Source organism: Halichoerus grypus, chromosome 12 (assembly GCF_964656455.1).
Source record: "Halichoerus grypus chromosome 12, mHalGry1.hap1.1, whole genome shotgun sequence".
Lineage (NCBI taxonomy): Eukaryota > Metazoa > Chordata > Mammalia > Carnivora > Phocidae > Halichoerus > Halichoerus grypus.
In genome coordinates this window covers 14,256,243-14,274,667 of record NC_135723.1, presented here as the reverse complement: position 1 = coordinate 14,274,667, position 18,425 = coordinate 14,256,243, and positions in this window count along the sequence as shown.

The window sequence follows — 18,425 nt, the reverse complement described above, 5'->3', positions numbered from 1 at the left end:
GAGTTTGAGAAGTTCTTTATAGATCTTGGATACCAGCCCTTTATCTGTAGTGTCATTTGCAGATATCAGATGTAGTATTTGATGTTATTTTTGACAGTATCTTTCTTATGGGCATATAAATGATCAATGTTCTGAATGTATATGTTAAGTCTATCTGGCCCCGTCTATGATTCAAAGCCATTGTTTCCTTATTTATTTTTGGTTTAGATGATCTGCCCATTGATGTAAGTAGGGTGTTAAAGTCCCCTACTATTTTTGTATTGTTATTAATTCATTCCTCTATGTTTATTATTAATTGCTTTATATATTTGGGTTCTGTCTTGTTAGGTGCATATTTACAATTGTTATATCTTCTTGTTGGATTGTACCCTTCATGATTCTATAGTGCCCTTCTTTGTCTCTTGTTACAGTCTTGCTTTTAAAGTCTAGTTTTTCTGATATAAGTATTGCTACTCTGGCTTTTTTTTTACATCCATGATAAATGTTTGCGTGATAAATATTTCTCCATCCCCTCACTTTCAATCTGCAGGTGTCTTTATGTCTAAAATAAGTCTCTTGTAGGCAGCATATAGATGGGTCTTTTTTTTTTTATCCATTCTAATACCCCATGCCTTTTGACTGGAGCATTTAGTCCATTTATATTCAAAGTAATTATTGATAGATATGTATTTATGGCCATTTTATTACTTGTTTTGCCATTGTTTCTGAAGATTTTTCCCTGACTCTTTTTTGTCTTTGTTGCTTTTGGTCTCTCCTTCGCATTCAAAGGATCCCTTTAATATTTCTTGCAGGGCTGGTTTAGTGGCCATGAAATCCTTTAGTTTTTCTGTGTGTGGGAAAATCTTTATCTGTCCTATCCTGAATGGTAGCCTTGCTGGATAGAGTATTCTTTGCTGCAGATTTTCCCCACTCAGCACTTTGAATTAACATGCCACTCACTTCTGGCTTGCCAAGTATCTTTTGAGAATCTCCAGCTAGCCTTATGGGTCTTCCTTTGTAAGTTAAGGACTTCTTTTGCCTTGCTGCCTCTAAGATTTCTTTCTTTATCACTATATTTTGCAAATTTAATTACAATATGTCTTGGTGTTGGCCTGCTTTTGTTGATTTTGGTGGGAATTCTCTGTGCCTCCTGGATCTAGATGTTTGTTTCCTTCCCCAGATTAAAGAACTTTTCTGCTGTTTTTTCTTCAAATAAGTTTTCTGCCCCCTTTTGTCTCTCTTCTTCTTCTGGGACTTCTATAGTAAGAATGTTATTCTGTTTTATGGAGTCACTGAGTTCCCTAAATCTATTCTTGTGTTGCATAATTCTTTCTCTTGTTCAGCTTTGTTGTTTTCCATTATTTTGTCTTCTAGGTCATTCATTCATTCCTCTGCTTCTTCCAGCCTGCTGTTCATTGCACCAAGTCTGTTTCCAATCTCTTTTATTGCACTCTTTATTCCTGATTGATTCTTTTTAACTTTTTTATCTCTGTGCTAACCTTCTCACTGATGTCTTCTGTTCTTTTCTCAGGCCTGGTGAGTATCCTTATGACTCTTGCTTTAAATTATCCATCAAGCCTGACACTTGTATCTGTTTCACTTAGATCTCTGGCTATGGCCTTATCTTGTTCTTTCATTTGTAATAAATTCCTCTGTCTTCACATTTTGTCTAAGTCTCTGCCTTCTTCTCTGTGTTAGAAAGCCAGCTATGTCTTCTGCTCTTGAAAGTCATGGCCTTATTGAAGAGGAGGTCATGTACTGCCCATGGCTGGCACTTCAGGGACTGTTTCCAGTGTGTTCTGTGTGCTCTCTGCTGTTGTGTTTTGGCTGTTCTATCCTTTAGGCCAGTTGTCTTGCAAAGGCTCTCTTTGCCTGCTGTTGGCAGTGCTTGGTCCCTGGCTGAAGGTGGTGAGTTTTAGGTAGGTGAGCTCTGGTGGGCTTGTGAAATGATAACTGACACCACCTCCACCAGAACTGAGGCCCTGCAGAACTCTCTGTTTGGAGGACGTGTTGTGGGCAGGGGTTTGTGCTGGTCTTCTGGGGAGTGGCCTGCCACACTGGGACTGAGGCATATATGACTGAGAAAGGCAATCCCACCAGAGCACAGGGGGATGGGGCTTGGTGTATGCAAGTTAGGCAGCCAGTGTGGGCACTGTTCTGCTTCTCACAGGTGGCTCTCTGATTATGCTAAGGGGTAGGGGAGGGAAATGGCTCCAGCCAGTTCCTTTGTTCCTGGAGAGGTGTCCCTATGATACACTCTGAAGAGTGAAAAATCTTCCCATTGTGTGCCTCAGGTGCTCTTCAGATCACTCTTTCCATGCTGTCTTTCCCCAGGTTGTTTCCCTACTTAATCCAGGAAGAGCACAGTGCGCTACAGGATCTATCCCAGCAGAGCCCACTGACCTTTAAAAAAACTCCAGGCTTTGGGCGCCTGGGTGGCTCAGATGGTTAAGCGTCTGCCTTCGGCTCAGGTCATGATCCCAGGGTCCTGGGATCGAGTCCCACATCAGGCTCCCTGCTCCGCGGGGAGCCTGCTTCTCCCTCTGCCTCTCTCTCTCTCTGTCTCTTATGAATAAATAAATAAAATCTTAAAAAAAAAAAAACAAAAAACAAAAAACTCCAGGCTTTAAGTCCCACTGGTTACAAGGACTCATGAAATTCAGCCCCTCTCATTTTCCAAGCCAATGGCTTTGGGAAAACATTCTCCTCGTAGGTTCCCCTGTGTGTTCCTCTCTCTCTCACCCTCCTCCATGACCACAGCTCCCTCCCCTCCACAGCACCCTCTATCCATTTCTTCGCTAAATCATGTCTCCATACTTCCTACCTTCTTCTATGTGGCTTTTTCTCTCCATTTAGTTGTGGATTTGTTATTTCAGTCTTCAGGTTGATCTCTGGGATATTTAGGATGGTTTGATAGTTATCTAGTTATCTAGATGAGATGAGTCTAGAATCCTCCTACTCCACTGCCATCTCAGTCTCTGATTCTTGTATATTGATTTTATATCCTGCAACTTTACTGGATTTATTTTTAGTTCTAGCAGTCTTTTTGCTGGTACCATAGTGGGGTTTTATGGAGTCTTTAGGATTTCCTGTGAATAAGATCATGTCATCTGCAATCAGGGACAATTTTACTTCTCCCTTTCAAATTGGATGACTTTTATTTCTTTTTCTTATCTAATTGCTCTAGCTAGAACTTCTAGGACTGTGTTGATTAGAAGTGGTAAGAGTGGGCATCCTTGCCTTCTTCCTGATCTTAGAGGAAAAGCTTTCAGTTTTTTATTTTTGAATGTGGTATCAGTTATAGAATTTTCATATTTGGCTTTCATATGTGGAGGTCCTTTCCTCTCCCATATCTTTTCAAACATTGGCTGATACCTTTCACCAGCTAGTGTACTCTGCTATGTGTACCATCAGCATTCATCACTACTGAGAGTTTTAATATCCATCTGTGCTCTACTTATCACTAGTGACAGGGTCCTCATTGCCAGCTGAACAGAGAGTAATCTAGCTCCAAAACCCCACTTCAATGTTCACTTTTTTGGCCACTCTTGGCAGTAGCTCTCACAGGTGGAGTTCTCCATACAGCAGTCTCTGAGACAAGAGTCTAATGGACAGTGTGTTTATTAGGAATTGACATCTGTGGAAGGGACAGGAATGAAGCAGATTTAGATAGAGAGGTAAGTCAAGTTGCAATGCAGACCTAGTAGTCTTAGCAATCCCACAAGGAGTTCTGGAATAAAATGGCCAGTCACAGTTTTCTTGTGTTGAGTCAAGATGCCTAATCAGTCATTAGATAAAGGCCACCCCCTCCGACACACACACATACAAGAGCATGACTTTAGACAAGTTGGCTTTCTGCAGTTCAGGCAATCACCGAAGGGTTTAACAACCAAAGCCTGTCTTCTGACAGTGTTCCCAGCCGCTGAGCCAACAAATCCTTCCTTGGAGATTTTGAGTGGCACATCCTTGCTACCAGACAGGACAATTACTCCCACATGTGAAAATAGCTGCCAGTCATTCCTCACTCGGAAAGGGCTTGCCATGTTCTGCAGTACAAATCATCTAGACTTTATTGTTTCCACAGCTCTTCAGTGTCATTTTAATGTTATTTTAAAATTAGGATTTTTCAGTTTCTCTGATATGTTGCTTGGGCAACATAACACTGACAGCCTAGTCAACAGTGAAACTATTCCAACCTCTGAATTCTTACTTTCAGTTATGTACCTTTCAGTTCAGGAATTCCCATATGATTATTCTCTATAACATCCAGTATGTGCTGAAATTCATTGTTTTGTCATTTAATTTCTTGAGTGTATTAATTACAAATATTTTAATATTCTTATCTGATAGCTCTAATAATTGAATTTCCCATCTAAATATTTTCTTGGCTTTTTTCCTTTTTGTTCTCAGTCAAATCATTTTTCTTTACTTTATCTTTTCTTTTTCCCTCCCTTTCTTTCCCTTTCCTTCCCCTTCATTCCTTTTTTTCCTCCCTTCCCCTTTTTTTTTTGTATGGCAAGTTATTTTTGTTGACTACCAAACATTGTATGTGATATATTGTCAAGATAAATTGAGGCTCTCAATAATATCTTCCTCTAACTGTGACTTACTTTCGCTTTTAGTGAGCAGTTAGAGGAATGAAGATCACATTAATCCCAATAGAGATTGAACTCATTCAAACCTGTTTTTTTGTGAAGGCTGGGCAATTTATGATTCACTATAATTTGGAATATCTATCCTTTTGTGATCCCAATAGAATGCTCAGATCTCTTCTTCCTTTTCGGAAGTAGTCCAATGTTTATACCCAAGCCCCCAAGCCTTCCAGAAATTCTACTTAGTTTCTCTCTCTGTAACCATAATTTTCTCAACTTTTAGACTCGCAGCTTTTGTTTTTAATCAGTAAAACTCCCAGCTAGGAGCAGGGAGTAAAAAATGGTGCCAAATGTCAGTTTCAACAACCTCTCTTCATTAATTTATAGACTTACCTCCACCAGTCCTACTGACTTGGTAGATCTTTGATGCTTTCAAATGGTTTGTGTGTGCGTGTGCACGTGTGTGTGTGTGTGTGTGCGTGTGCATGCTCACGCATATTTAATTCTGTTCAGCTTTTCTACACATTGTCAGTAAGAGGGGTGGTTTACTACAAGATAGTTCATCATTGTCAAAAGCACAATTCCAAGCTCTTGCTTTATTGAGTTTATGTTTTTAGTGATTGTTTTACAGCAAAAAGGAGCTCTGAGGAGTTTCCTTCTGTTCCTCAAGTTACAATTTTATTTACTTTGGGCTGTGTTTGTCTTTGGCATGGAAGAATTGAGTTTTACCTTATTTTTTCCTGTGGTATGTACAGGTTGCTGTTCTGTTTCTTTTATCCTAATTATATCTCCCTGACCCTTCCCTGACATCCTATTTCCTCTGTCATAATCTGAGTGATTTCTTTACTTTCTTCCCATTGTATGGAACACCTTGTGTTCTCTTAAAATTTCAATTTGAGGGCTGAGCACTTCATGTTCTGCTTGCTTTTTTAAAGCGAGAAGAAGTGGCAAGGTGTAGGGGAGAGTTTAGGGGAGGCCCTTGTACAGCCTTTGTTTAAATGCCTCTGCTCTTCGCTCATTCATTCATTTTACAAGTACTTTTCTTCATTGTCCACTATGTACCAGGCACTAATCTAAGACCTTGGGATGTATCAGTGAATAAGGCAGAGAAAAGACCGGTATTTGTGCCTTATATTTTAGTGGAGGAGAGGACAATAAACACTAAAACTAATAAGCACTTTAGAAGATGATGTGTATGGTGAATACATGAAAATGTGTAAGGGGAAAGTGTTGGAAATGCAGAGGATGGGATACTGGCAGTTGCCATTTTAACTTTGGTGATTAGTGTGAGTCTCATTGGGAAGGTGAAATTTGAGCAGACTTGAAGGAGGAGCCTCTTGGGTATTTAAGAGAAGGTATTCGAAGCAGTGGGAATGGTCACACATAAATATAATCAACTTCAACTGATCGTTGATAAAGGAGCTAAGGCTACAATGGAGAAAAGATAGTTTTTTCAACAAATGGTGCTGGAACAACATCCACATGCAACAAAATGAGTCTAGATCTAAACCTTAAGTCATTCAGAAAAATTAGCTAAAAACGGATCACAGACCTAAATGTAAAATGCAGTCCTACAAAACAGGATAGTAACATAGGAGAAAACCTTGGTGACCTAAGGTATGGCAATTACTTTTTTTTTTTAATTTTTTTATTGTTATGTTAATCCCCATACATTACATCATTAGTTTTAGATATAGTGTTCCATGATTCATTGTTTGTGCATAACACCCAGTGCTCCATGCAGAACGTGCCCTCCTCAATACCCATCACCAGGCTAACCCATCCTCCCACCCCCCTCCCCTCTAGAACCCTCAGCCTGCCTTTCAGAGTCCATCGTCTCTCATGGTTCTTCTCCCCCTCCAATTTCCCCCCTTCATTCTTCCCCTCCTGCTACATTCTTCTTCTTCTTTTTTTCTTTCTTAACATATATTGGCAATTACTTTTTAGATAGAACACCAAAGACATGATCCATGAAATAAATTATTGATAAGCTGGACCTCATTAAAATTAAAAACTTTTGGGGGCACCTGGGTGGCTCAGTTGGTTAAGCGACTGCCTTCAGCTCAGGTCATGATCCCAGGGTCCTGGGATGGAGCCCCGCATCGGGCTCCCTGCTTGGTGGAGAGCCTGCTTCTCCCTCTCCCACTCCCCCTGCTTGTGTTCCCTCTCTAGCTGTTCTTCTCTCTCTCTCTCTCTCTGTCAAATAAATAAATAAAATCTTTAAAAAAAAAAAATTAAAAACTTTTGGAGCTCCTGGGTGGCTCAGACAGTTAAGCGTCTGCCTTCAGCTCATGATCCCAGGGTCCTGGGATCGAGCCCCACATCGGGCTCCCTGCTGAGCGGGGAGCCTGCTTCTCCCTCTGCCTGCCGCTCCCCCTGCTTGTGCTCTCTCTCTCTCTCTAATAAAAAATAAAAATCTTTAAAAAAAAAAAAAACTTTTGCTCTACAAAAGACAATACCAGGAGAATGAGAAGACAAGCCACAAATTGGAAAAAAATATTTGCAAAAGACTTATCTGGTAAAAGACTGTTATCCAAAATATATTTTTTAAAAAGTCTTAAAATTCAACAATAAGAAAAACAACCCTATTAAAAAATAAGCCAAAGACGAATCTCAGATCTGTACTTCTGAAACAAATAATGCAATATATGTTAAGAAAGGAAAAAAGAAGAAGAAGAATGTAGCAGGAGGGGAAGAATGAAGGGGGGGAAATCGGAGGGGGAGAAGAACCATGAGAGACGATGGACTCTGAAAGGCAGGCTGAGGGTTCTAGAGGGGAGGGGGGTGGGAGGATGGGTTAGCCTGGTGATGGGTATTGAGGAGGGCACGTTCTGCATGGAGCACTGGGTGTTATGCACAAACAATGAATCATGGAACACTATATCTAAAACTAATGATGTAATGTATGGGGATTAATGTAACAATAAAAAAATTAAAAAAAAAATAAGCCAAAGACATTAACAGACAGAAGATAAACAGGTGGCAAATAAACATATGAAAAGATACCTCACATCATATTTCAGCAGGAAAATGAAATTAAAAAAAGATACCCCTACATGCCTATTAGAGTGGCCAAAATCCAGAACACTGACAACACCAAATGCTGGCAAGGATGTGGAACAGCAGGAACTCTCATTCATTGCTGGTGGGAATGCAAAACGGTACAGCCACTTTGGAAGACATTTTGGTGGTTCCTTACAAAATTAAACACACGCTTGCCATACGACCCAGCAATCATGCTCCTTGATATTTACCAAAACAATTGAAAACTTATCTTCACAAAAACCTGTACACAGATGTTTATAGAAACTTTATTCATAATTGCCAAAACTTGGAGGAATGTAAAATGTCCTTCAGGATATAAGTGGATAAATGAACTTTGGCACATCTATATGATAGAATATTATTCAGTGCTAAAAAGAAATGAACTATCAAGCCATGAAAAGACATGGAGGAACCCTAATGCATATTACTAAGCAAAAGAAGCCAATCTGAAAAAGTTACACACTGTATGATTTCAACTATGTGACACTCTGGAAAAGGCAAAACTACCAGTAAAAAAAAATCAGTGGTTGCCAGAGGTTGGGGTGGGAGATTGATGCATAGGCAAGGCATAGAGGGTTTTTAGGGCAGTGAGAACATTCTATATGATACCATAATGATGAATACATGTCATTATGTATTTGCCCAAACCCATAAAATACACAACACCCAAGAGTGAACCATATGTAAACTGTGGACTTTGCGTGATTATGTGTCAATATAGTTCATTGAAATGTGGGTTCAACTGAAAGAAATGTACCACTCTAGTGGGGGACTTTGATAATGGGGGAGGTTTTGCATGTGTGGGGGCAGGAGGTTTATGGGAAATCTCTGTACCTTCCCCTGAATTTTGCTGTGAACCTAAAAGTACTATAAAAAATTAAGTACGATTTTAAAAATAGTTCAATAATAGGAAATGTTGGTGAGTATGTGGATAAATTAGAACCTTCTTACATTGCTAGCGAGAATGTAAACTGGGACAGCCACTTTGCAAAATAGTGTGGCAGTTTATCAAAAAGTTAAACACTAAAGCACCATATAACCTAGTAATTACACTTCAAAGTCTATACCCAAGAAAAATGAAAAAAATATGTCCACATAAAAACTTTATAAATTAAAAAAATATTCATAGCAACATTATTCATAGCCTAAAGGTAGAAAGAATCCAAATATTCATCAACTGATAGATGGATAAATAAAATGCGGTATGTTATTCACCTGTAAAAAGGAATTAAGTATTGATTCATGCTACAACATGGATGTACCTTAAAAATATTAGCTAAGTGAAAGAAGCCGGACACAAAAAGCCACATATTGTATGACTCCATTGATTTGAAATGGCCAAAACAGGCACATTTTAAGAGACAGAAAGTAGATTCGTGGTCGCTTAAAACCGGGACAGAGAGGGGAAGGAGGGAGGGGGAAAAGTGGGAGACAGCTAAAGGGTACAATTTCTTTCTGAAGTGACAAAAACATTCTAAAATTAATATTGGCCATGGTTGCACAACTTTGTTAATATATGGGAAACCATTGGTTTGTATAGTTTAAGTAGGTGCACACTGTGTGTTATGTGAATTTTCTCTCAATGAAACTGTTACCAAAAACGGAAAAAGGAACTTTCATAACATACTTAAATCAAGTAAATAGAAATACAAATGGCCCATAATCCTATCACCCCAATACATCCTGATTACATTTTTAAGAATGAAATAATATATGTGTGTGATTAGACTATTCAAACAACAAAGGCACAAAACAGTGAGAAGTGTATTACCCTTTCTCCTTTTGCCAGTTGAAGTCCTCAAAAGTGACAACTATTAAAAATCTATTTTGATGTCCTTTCAGAAAGTATTTTACACATATACCAGCATATATTTAGTATGTATCTTTATCTTTGGCTTTGTTGAGGTACAATTTACAAATAAAAATTATATATATTTAAGGTGTACAACTTGCCATTGTGATTGATGTGTACAACCAAAGTAATTATCACATCCGTCACCCATATAGTTACCAAAATCTATCTATCACCTATCATCTATCTATCTTTCTCTCTTTCTCTTTTTTGTTGTGAGAACACCTAAGATGTACCCTCTTAGCAAATTTCAAATACATAATACGATATTGTTAACTATAGTCACCATGCTGTACAGTGGATCTCTAGAACTTACTCATCTGGCATAACTGAAATTTTCTACACTTGACCAACATCTCCCTTTTTGCCCCCCAGACCCCAAACCCCTGGCAACTACCATTCTACTCTCTGGTTCTATGAGTATAACAATTTGAGATTCCACATATAAATGAACTCATGCAGTATTTGTCTCTCTATGTCTGGTTTATTTTACTGAGCATGAGATCCTCAAGGCTCATGAAAGTTGTTGCAAATGGAAGGGTTTCCTTCTTCTTCTTCTTTTTTTTTTAAGATTTTATTTATTTGACAGAGAGAGACACAGCGAGAGAGGGAACGCAAACAGGGGGAGAGGGAGAGGGAGAAGCAGGCTCCCCGCTGAGCAAGGAGCCCGATGTGGGGCTCGATCCCAGGACCCTGGGATCATGATCTGAGCCGAAGGCAGACGCTTAACGACTGAGCCACCCAGGCGCTTGGGTTTCCTTCTTTTCTATGGCTAACTAATAATCCATTATACATTTATGTATGTGATCTAGCTACATCAGTGATATATATGTGTCACATTTTCTTTATCCATTTTTTTATCAATAGACACTAGTTTATTTCCATATCTTGGCTATTGTGAATAATGCTGCAATGAACATGGGTACAGGTCTCTCTTTAAAATATTGATTTCCTTTCCTTTGCATATATGCCCAGAAGTGAGAGTGCTGGAAAATGTGATAATTCTATTTTTACTATTTTGAGGACCTTCTGTACCATTTTCCACAGTGGCTGCACCAACTTACATTGCCACCAACAGAGCACAAGAGTTCCTTTTTCTCCACATCCTCACCAACACTTGCTATCTTTTGTGTTTTTGATACCAGCCATTCTGACAGGTATGTGGTGATATCTCATTGTGGTTTTATTTGCATTTCTCTGATGGTTAGTGATGTTGAGCACCTTTTCATATATCTGTTCGCCATTTGTATGCCTTCTTTTGAGAAGCGTCTATTCAAGTCCTTAGCCCATCTTTAATTTGGGTTAGTTGCTTTGGGTTTATGCATTATTTTCCTGATTTCATTGAATTGTCTGCATTCTCTTGTAGCTCTCTGGGCTTCAGTAAAACAATTGCTTTGAATTTTTTGTCAAAGATCTCATAGACCTCCATTTCTCTTGTATGGGTTACTAGAAATTTATTGTCTTCCTTTGGTGGTATCATGTTCCTCGTAGTCTTGCATTGGTGTCCCCACATTGGAAGAAGTAGTCACCTCCCCAATGCTTTATCAACTAGCTTCCACAGGGAAAAATCTTGTGAGTGGATGTGACAGCATTGGCTCAATGGGGTGCTCGGTAGTGCGGAGTCTGGGGCTGGGTCCAGGGTCACGTGCACCAGCTCCAAGAGTGGGCAGGGCCACCAGATACAGGGTGCGCATGCGCAGTGACGCCAGTGCTGGGTGTGGGGAGGGGGAGAGGTAGGGCTGCTCTGGCCTTGGCGGGGCTCAGTGGCATGGGCTCTGGGAAGCTCTGGCAGCTGTCCTCCACATCAGTGAAGCCTGCGGGGATTCTCAGTGGCAAAAGCTCTGGAGGGGTGGGGGACCTCCACAGTAAAGTGGGGGCTTTGGGGGTCCTCCCTGGAAGGCTGCCGGCTTCCTCCTGCTCTCCTTTTGTCCCATGGAAGGAACTCATGTCCAGGGTGCTGAGTGTGCAGGTTCCGGGGGATGGCGTGATGCAGGTAAAATGTTTCCTACGTTTTTTTTTTTTTGCTCTGTTTTTGTGCTCCACTCGGTTGCTGCATTTTCCATATGCAAGAGCAGTGCTATTTCAGTCCGTCGATAGTTGTTAAATCTTTGTTTTTGTAGGGGAATGTGTGCTGGGACTTACTATTCCCACACCTTGCTGACATGGCTCTGCATATCTTTATTTTGACTTACACAGAGGACCTCGATCTCGTATATGCACTGTTTTGCACCTGGCACTATCCACTTACATACTTTAGAAACATACACAGTGGGGCGCCTGGGTGGCTCAGTCGTTAAGCATCTGCCTTCGGCTCAGATCGTGATTCCGGGGTCCTGAGATCGAGCCCCGCATGGGGCTCCCTGCTCCGCGGGAAGCCTGCTTCTCCCTCTCCCACTCCCCCTGCTTGTGCTCCCTCTCTATCACTCTGTCAAATAAATAAATAAATAGAACCTTAAAAAAAAAAAAAAAAGAAACGAGCGCCCGGGTGGCTTAGTCGTTAAGCGTCTGCCTTCGGCTCAGGTCATGATCCCAGGGTCCTGGGATCGAGCCCCACATCAGGCTCCCTGCTCAGCGGGAAGCCTGCTTCTCCCTCTCCCACTCCCCCCTGCTTGTGATCCTTCTCTCGCTGTGTCTCTCTCTGTCAAATAAATAAATAAAATCTTTAAAAAAAAAAAAGAAGCACACAGTGTTCTCTCTTCCTTCTTTTCCTCCTTTCTCATTCTCTTCTTTTCTTTCTTACTTCCCACCCAGAAAGAGAAATGTTGTGGTTTTTTTTTCACTCACACTTTGCAGAAAATGAAAAGAAATTTAAAAACTGTATGATTTTGAGGGCACCTGGGTGGCTCAGTCAGTTAAGCATCCAACTCTTGATTTCAGCTCAGGTCTTGATCTCAGGGTCTTGAGTTCAAGCCCCATGTTGGGCTTCACAGTGGGCATGGAGTCTACTTAAAAACAAAAACTGATTTTTTAAATCAGAAAATTCTACTGTAACAACTCCTGGGTTTATTCCTTTAATGTCATTCAAATGTGTTCTGATCCCATAAATAACACCTTCTTTTTGGAACAAAATAAAGTAATGTGTGAACATTTAATTAACAAAGACTTATACACTGCTTACTTTGTGCCAAGCTCTATTCTAGGTGCTTCAAATATTGACTCATTTAATTAAGTTCTCATAACAAGTCTGTGAGTTGGGTATTATAAATCCGTTTGCCAATGAGGAAACTGAGGCACAAGTAAATTTCCCAGTTAAAAGGCAGCTGAGGTGGACTTCACATCCAGCCTATCTGGCTCCAGAGCCCATCCTCAACACCACTGTGCTCTGCGGCCCATCTCCAGACTCAAACATGCCTAGGGTCACTTAGAAACCTCATGTCCGGAGCACCTGGTGACTCAGTTGGTTAAATGTCTGCCTTCAGCTTGGGTTATGATCTCCGGGTCCTGGGATCAAGTCCTGCATCGGGTTCCCTGCTCAGTAGGGAGTCTTGTTCTCTCCCTGCCTCTGCCCCTCTCCCCCACTCACGCTCTCTCTCTCTCTCTCAAATAAATAAAATCTTTTTTAAAAAATTTAAAAAGGAGCGCCTGAGTGGCTCAGTCGTGTCCTGGGATCAAGCCCCACATCTGGCTCTCTGCTCAGTGGGGAGCCTGCTTCTCCCTCTCCCTCTCCCTATCTCTGTCTCCCAGCTTGTGCTCTCGCTCACTCTCACTATCTCATATAAATAAATAAAATCTTTAAAAAAAAAAAAGAAACCTCACGTCCTGCAGTGACCACCAGTGATCTTTTGGTGACCATCCTTTCATGATTCTTTTGTGTACATATTAATGAACATATACATTTTTATGTAAGTAAATCACACAAATATACAATATACATACACATACATGTATATAAAATCAAGGAGCTTTTTTGTCGTTTTAACTTTCACAAAAGTGAAATTGTACATATATATTTTGTCTGCATCTTGTGTTCCTGGTTTACCAGCCTCATGAAATTCCCCCATGTCCACTACTATAGCTGTAACTTGATTCTTTCATACTTACAATGTATGCCTTGGTCAGATATTATGTAACCATTCCCCTATGGATGTGTATTCACTTGGTTTCCAGGGTTCTTAGCACAACAAAGTGTGCTGAAACAAACATCTGAGTACATATCATATTTCTTTTTGCATTGCTACTCTTATACCTAGAGATCAGATTTCCAGGTGTTAGATAACTGGGTTTTTTTTCTTTTTCTTTTAAAGATTTTATTTATTTGAGAGAGAAAGAGAACGGGGAGGGGCAGAGGCAGAGGGAGAAGCAGACTGCCACTGAGCAGGGAGCCCTACATGGGGCTGGATCCCGGGACCCTGAGATCCTGACCTGAGCCAAAGGCATCCACGTAACCAACTGAGCCACCCCAGGTGCCCCTGCTGGTTTTTTTCTTTAACAGATTTTGCTAGCTTGTTTTCACAAAAAGCAGCACAGTTCACAAGTTAATCAGTAGTGAATGAGCAACCCTTTTCCTGACAGTAAAACCCCAACCATGAGTGAGATTTGTTTTTCACTTTTGCAAAGATCATTGATATACAGTGATCCTTCATAATTACTTTAATTTGTTTTCCCCTGGCTAGTAGGAAACTTAAAGACCTTTTGTTTTTGTTGCTCTTTCAGGCCATTTGGAATTTTTCTTCTGTGACTTCCCTATTTATAATCTCTATTTTTCTATTGAGTGGTCTTTTTGGTGTGCTTAATAATCTGTTTTAGTTGTTCCTACATAATATACCCTTTAACTATTACAGTTGACACTTGAACATCTGGGGGGCTTAGGGGTGCTGACCACCATCCTCAACACAGTTGAAAATTCAAGTATAACTTTTGACTGCCCCTCCAAAATTTAACTACTAATAGCCTACTGTTGACCAGAGCCTTACTGATAACACAGTCGATTAAAATAAATTTTGCATGTTATATGTATTATATACTGTATTCTTATAATAATGTAAGCTAAAGAAAAGAAAATGTTATTAAGAAAATCATAAGGGGGAATGCCTGGGTGGCTCAGTTGGTTAAGCGTCTAACTCTTGATTTTAGCTCAGGTCGTGATCTCAGAGATCAAGCCCCACGTTGGGTTATGGACTCAGCGGGGAGTCTGCTTGAGATTCTCTCTCTCCCTCTCCCTCTGCCCCTCCCCCCCATTCTCTCTCTCTCTCAAATAATAAAATCTTTAAAAAAATCATAAGGAAGAGAAAACACATTTACAGTACTGTACTATATTTTTCTGAAAAAAATCTGCGTATAGGTGGATCTGTGTAGTTCAAACTCGCGTTGCTCAGGGGTGAACTATATAAGCATTGCAAAAGTTTTCCTCAATCCATGGTTTGTATGCTACTTTTATATTTGTTATATTTTACCTCTTAAGATGTTTTAACATTTATAAAATCAAAAATATTTTTAGTTTTTCAATAGCTCATGAGTTTCCTGCCTCACCAACCTCTACTTTGTGTATACGGTGTCTCACATTTTCTTCTAGATTTTATTGTTTCATTCTTTATGTTTAAGGTTTTACTCCATCTGGAATTTATTTTTGCATGAGAGACAGAAATCAAATTTATTCTATTCCAATGCATTGCCAGTTTTGCCAGTATTATTTATTAAATAAACCATTGTTCCCTGCTGAATTAAAATGTATTTTTCACATATCAATTTCCCACAGCAGTGGAAACTATTTTAGGGCATCCCATTCTACTCAGTTCTGCTCATCTTACTGCTTATTCCTATGCTAATATCAGGCTTTTATTACAGAGGCTCCACTGGTTTTAATGTCTTACAAGGTCCCCCTTTTTTGAAGTTTTCTTGGCTTTTCTTGAATATTTATTCTTCCATGTGAACTTTCAGTTCATTTAATTCAAAAACCCACACATGTACGAGGGTTCTAATTTGGATTGCACTCAATTTGTATTTTAATGGGAGAATTCACATTTCATGGTATGAAAATATCTCATTCAGGAACTCATACAACTTTCTGTTTATTCATGTTTTCTTTTGTGCCCTCATATGGCACTGACCTCCATAGGCCCTCCTATGAAGCCATGAGGGGTAAGCTTGTCCAAACACTCACCTGAATTAACCCTGCAATAGGAGGAATTCACCAACTACTTTTGGCATCTGCCCATCATGTCCTTAGTGGTGACTTTAGCTGATTTCATCACATACTCTCTACCTTCTAAGATGCTTTTAGCCATTCCCATCTTTTATGGGTTCCTACTCCCAATTCCATTGTGTTTGTATGGGGGCGAGGGTGGGGTGGGTGAGTTCCCACATCACCAACAATGCTCCGACTCCTGCTCAGTGTCCTGCAAATCAACCCAATTCTGGCAATATCTCCCAGGAGATAACATCAGATTCCACAGGTTAAGGGTTTAGTCCTACAAGACTGCCCTGCATTTGCACATGGGTCCTTAGCATTTTGCTTGGATTCAAGGACCATTTGGGTCATCAACTATGTGTGTCTCAGAAAATATGATACTATAGAAGATCATTCTCCTTTCTGTACAGAGAGAGTGCACAGAGAAAAAGTTAAGGTCATTCTTAGTTTAGCCTGACTCACTTCTCAAGTGACAGAGGGATCCAAAATTGAAAAGACTTGACAAAAGGCCAGGGTTCTATGTGTTATGCCAGTCGAAAGCTCAGGTGGTCAACTGTGTTTCTGGCCAACTGGCTACAAATCAGAGGTTCCCACAACCCCATCCTTGGGTTCAATTAATCGGCTACCATGGCACAGAGAACTCAGAGAAACATTTTATTTACTGGATAACTGGTTTATTATAAAAGGATAGGACTCAGGAACAGCTAGATGGGAGAGATGCATAGGGCAAGGCATACGGAAAGGGGAGGGTAGAGCCTCCATGTCGTCTCCAGGTGCACCATTCTCCCCAAACCTCCATGTGTTCACTGACCTGGACGCTCTCCAAATCCTGTCCTCTTGGGTTTTCATGGAGGCTTCTTTACACAGTCATTTTTGATTAAATTATTGGCCATTGGTTATTGACTTAACCTCCAGGCTCTCTCCCCTTCCCTGAGATGTTGGTGGGGGGAGGGTGGGACTGAAAGTTCCAACCTCCAGTCCCATTGTTGGTTCTCCTGGCAACCAGCCCCCATCCATAGGTGAGGTCCAAAGTCACCTCATTCAAATAACAAGAGACACCTTTGTCATTCTCAACACTTAGGAAATTCCAAGGGTTTGGGAAGCTGTGAGTCAGGAACTGTGGAGGATGGCCAAATATATATTTCTTATTGTAAATCACAATATCACATTTTCATAGTTTTGGGGGGCTTTGTCTCCCTTTCTGGCATCTTCTCCAAATCCTTAGAACTCACTCAGCACTCTCCTGGTCCTTGTCCTATAGTCACCAGCCCCAACTCTTTCACAGCTTCCTTGCAGTACTTACCAGAGGACCTGCAGTTGCTCAGATGCCCAGCACTCCCTGGGACATGAGGCAGCAGCCCCAGCCCTGTCCTAGGGTGGCACTTCTAATGGTCCTTGGCCCAGATCTACAGGAGGCTTGGGGAGTGGAATGACTGACCCTGCAGACCTCCAGAGGGATCCCCTCACTTGAGTGTTATTCCCACTGTTGACCCCGGTGATCTCATGGGAACTTCTTATCTGGATCTCTGGGATCCTGTTTACTGAGATGCCACAGGACCCTTACAGCTGCCATTCACTGGTTCCAATGGCTTAAACATTTATCCCCCAATTTTTCTGATACTGATGCATTTTCTGAGTGTATTTCTATTTTTTTTTTTTTAAGATTTTATTTATTTATTCATGAGAGACAGAGAGAGAGAGAGAGGCAGAGGGAGAAGCAGGCTCCCAAGGAGCAGGGAGCCCGATGCGGGACTCGATCCCAGGACACTGGGATCATGACCTGAGCCGAAGGCAGACGCTTAACCATCTGAGCCACCCAGGCACCCCTGAGTGTATTTCTATTTTCACTAACACATAGAACTCTGGCCTCTTGCAATTTTGGATCCTTCTGTCACTTGAGAAGTGAGTCAGGCTAAACTAAGAATGTCCTTATTTTTTCTCTGTGCACTCTCTCTTTACAGAAAGGAGAATGGTATTCTGTAGTATCATATTTTCTGAGACACACATAGCTGATGATCCAAATGGTCCTTGAATCCAACCAAAATGCTAAGGACCCACGTACAAATGGATTAAGGACCTAGGGTCACACTCTCCCCATGCTCCCAGATTCCACTCTATCCCAACTTTTGAAAATAAAAAACTCAGTGCCATAAGGGTCTATCAGCTCCATAAGCTAAGAGGGATTTGGTTTATATCTACAGTGTGTTCAGAAGAATCTGCAGAATGTCGAGACTTAAGTTGATGAATATACTCACCCAAGAAGGAAGCAACCTTCAGAGGAGGCAGATTTGCAAGCAACTGTGCCCCCCACTCCTCCCACCCCACCTCACCCCCACTGCCCCAGCTCTAAGTCAACAACCTTCCCATTAAGAATCTTTCTTGATCCTGGAATCTGACAGGTTTTCTCCCACCAGTTACCATTGTTCCTTTTATGAAGTACAGTATGCTTTTTTTTAATGTCTAAATTCATTTTCTATTGAAAAAGTTGATAACAATGGCACAATATTAACAGTCTTGGGCAGGTTACTTAGCTCTCCTGCCAGTTTCCTCATCTCTAAAATTAGGATAAAAATAGTACTCCTTTCCTATGATTGTATTGAGGATTAAAATAGTTAATATATATTAAGCCCTTGGAACAGTGTCAGGACCATGATCAGTGCTATATAAATGTGGTTATCCTCATTCTGATGGTCACGGAGTTTCACCCCTACTCTTTCCTCACAATGTAGAATACTTTTCAACCTCCCTGGTTTCAATTCCCCTCTTACCATGGCCAGCATGCATCTTTTGGGTCTTCAAGGGATCTGGGAATGGGTAGAAAAGAAAGATC